Below are 3,720 nucleotides of genomic sequence, written 5' to 3' on the forward strand. Positions count from 1 at the left end.
TTCTGATAGGCTTGCCTTTATATGTTACTTGACCTTTTTCCCTTACTGCTTTTAGTATTCTGTCTTTATTTAGTGCATTTGTTGTTCTGATTATTATGTGTCGGAAGGAATTTTTTTTCTGGTCCAGTTTATTTGGAGTTCTGTAGGCTTCTTGTACGTTCATGGGCATCTCTTTCTTTAAGTTTGGGAAGTTTTCTTCTATAATTTTGTTGAAGATATTTGCAGGTCCTTTGAGTTTGAAATCTTCATTCTCATCTACTCCTATTATCCCTAGGTTTGGTCTTCTCATTGTGTCCTGGATATCCTGGATGTTTTGAGTTAGGATCTTTTTGGATTTTGTATTTTCTTTGATTGTTGTTCTCTATGGAGTCTTCTGCACCTGAGATTCTCTCTTCCATCTCTTGTATTCTGTTGCTGATGCTCGTATCTATGTTTCCAGATTTCTTTCCTAGGGTTTCTATCTCCAGAGTTGCCTCAATTTGGGTTTTCTTTATTGTGTCTACTTCCCTTTTTATGTCTTGGATGACTTTATTCAATTCCATAACCTGTTTGGTTTGGTTTTCCTGCAATTCTTTAAAGGATCTTTGTGCTTCCTCTTTAATGTCTTCTACCTGTTTAGCAGTGTTCTGCAATTCTTTAAGGGATTTTTGTGCTTCCTCTTTAATGTCTTCTACCTGTTTAGCAGTGTTCTCCTGTATTTCTTTAAGTGTGTTATTAAAGTCCTTATTGATGTCCTCTACCATTGTCATGAGATATGCTTTTAGATCCAGGTCTAGCTTTTCCGGTGTGTTGAGTTGCCCTGGAATGGGCGAAGTGGGAGTGCTGGGTGCTCATGATTGTGAGTGGTCTTGGTTTCTGTTAGTAAGATTATTATGTTTACTTTTTGCCATCTGGTAATCTCTGGAGTTAGTTGTTATAGTTGTCTCTGTTTAGAGATTGAAACAGACGCTGTGTTCCACTCACCAGAAGTCTTATGATCCCGTGGCAGGTGTCCTGGTTAGCTGGAGGGTGTCAGCCGACTCTGCGCCCTAGCTACCCTGGTGCTGGTCGGACCTGAAGGGGCTCGTGCCCCTACTCAGGCCAGTTTTCTGCTTCCCTAACTAATGCAGTCTCAGGTCCCACGCGATTGGATTGGAGCAGACGCTGTATTCCACTCACCAGAAGTCTTAAGATCCCATGGTGGGTGTCCTGGGTAGCTGGCAGGTGTCAGCCAACTCTGTGCCCTAGCTACCCTGGTGCTGGTAGGACAGGAAGGCGTGGTTATTATTTTAAAAGATCAATAATTACACTCTTCAAATACTTAGGCAATCAAGTAAGTCTGATGCCCTATCTTTTTTTTTGGAAGGAAGCTCTATAAATTCCCTCTCCCTATTATCAGGCATTTCATCTTAAGTCCCTCCCTTTGGGCCCTGAGAGAATCTCACCTTCCAGGTCTTCACTGTATTCCGGAGAGTTCCTCTAACCTCCTACCTCCCTATGTTGCCTGTTTCCATTCTTTCTGCTGGTCCTCAGGGTTTAAGTCCTTTTCCCTCACCCAATACCTGATCATGTTCCCTTCTCCACCCCTATTCCACCATCTTTTCACTTTTCCCACCTTTCCTCCCAGGTCCCTTCATCCCTTTTCACTTATGATTGCTTTTTTCTCACTCCAAAGTAGGACTGAGTTGTCCTCACATGGGTTCTTCAGCTTATTGACCTTTTTGAGTTCTGTGGACTGTATCTTGTGTATTCTATACTTTGATTTTTTTTCTAATATCTTCTTATTAGTGAGTACATACCATGCGTGTCCTTTTGGGTCTGAGTTACCTGACTCAGTATGATATTTTCTAGTTCCATCCATTTGCCTACAAAACTCAGGTTTTCCTTGATTTCCACAGTGGTTGTACCAGTTTGCAATTCCACCAGCAATGGAGGAGTGTTCCTCTATCTCCACTACTGTTTCCAACATGTGCTGTCACCTGTGGTTTTGATCTTAGCCATTCTGATTGGTGTAAGGTGGCATCTCAGGGTCATTTTGATTTGCATTTCTCTGATCACTAAGGACTTTGAAAAATTCTTTAAGTGCTCCTCAACCATTCATGATTCCTCTGTTGTGAATTCTCGGTTTAGAGCTATACCCCATGTTTTCTTATTATGTTTTTTTTTTTTATTTTTTAGTGGTTAGCTTCTTGAGTTCTTTATATATTTTGCATATTAGTCCTCTATTTAATGTGGGGTTAATAATGAAATTTTCCCAATCTGTAGGTTGATGGTTTGTCTTATTGACTATCAGAATTCAAAGCCCACACATAAACATAATAAAATCAATTTACTTAAAACCAACAGCCAATGTCAAATTAAATGGACACATATTTGAAACAATCCCACTAAAATCAGGGAGAAGACAAGGATGCCCTTTCTCCCCATATCTATTTAATACAGTACTCAAAGTGCTAGGTACAACAATTTGACAACAAAAAGACATCAAGGGGATACACATTGCCAAGGAAGAAATAAAGGTATCACTATTTGGAGATGATATGATAGTAAAAATGGCCATCCTACCAAAAGCAACCCATAGATTCAATGACATTTCCATCAAGATCCCAATACAATTCTTCAAAGAAATGGAAAGAACAATCCTTAACTTCATCTGGAAAGGCAAAAATCCCAGAATACAGAAAAATAGTCTTAACAATAAAAGAATGGCTGTGGGAATCACCATCCTTGACCTCAAGCAATAGTGATTAAAAACTGCATGGTATTGTTACAGAGACAGGCACATTGATCAGTGGAATAGAATTGAAGACCCAGAAATAAAACCATACCCTTATGGACACTTGATCTTTGACAAAGAAGTCAAACATATACAATGAAAAAAAAAAAGAAAGAAAGCATCTTCAATAAATGGTGCTGGTCTAACTGGCTGTCTGTATGTAGAAAAATGAAAATAGACTCATATTTGTCACCTTGCACAAAGGCTCAAAGGTCAACTCCAAGTGGATCAAGGACCTCAATATAAAAACAGATACACTGAATCCAATAGAAGTGAAAGTGGGAAAGAACCTTGAACTCATTGGCACAGAGGGAAATTTCCTAAACAGAACTCCAACGGCTTATGCCCAAAGATCAAGAATTGATAAATGGGACTCCATGAAACTGGAAAGCTTCTGTACAAGCAAAGAAAATAGTCAGTAAGAAAAATGGCAACCTACATTAGAATTTTTAAGGACTCTATTCAATGGCTTTCTTTCTATTTTTTTAATTGGGGAGGGGGATGGTAGGGGAGAAGTCACAGAAGCCTTCAATGTCTCTCATTCTCTATCATCTGCTGTTGTAATCAATACCACTGCAAAAGAAGCATCCCTGCCCATAATGCTCAGGGGCACTAGCATGAACCATGAACGCCATCCTATATCAAGACACATATAGTCTGCTTGCATGCTGGTTTCTTCCTTCCTTCCTTCCTTCCTTCCTTCCTTCCTTCCTTCCTTCCTTCCTTCCTTCCTATCTTCCTTCCTTCCTTCCTTCCTTCCTTCCTTCCTTCCTTCCTTCCTTCCTTCTTTCCAGCCTTTCAAACTGTGTGTTTCCCATTGAACACTAGACTATGAATGGTGCCACTGTATCTAAATTTCCAATTGAAAAAAAAAATATTATGCTAGTGCTAAGACACTGTTTATCAAAATCCTTATGGGCCAACACAAGGACAACCTGCTTTAAGAGTAGAAAGACATACCATAT

Source organism: Mus caroli, unplaced genomic scaffold, assembly GCF_978045245.1.
Source record: "Mus caroli unplaced genomic scaffold, Mus_caroli_1 scaffold_19, whole genome shotgun sequence".
Taxonomy (NCBI): domain Eukaryota; kingdom Metazoa; phylum Chordata; class Mammalia; order Rodentia; family Muridae; genus Mus; species Mus caroli.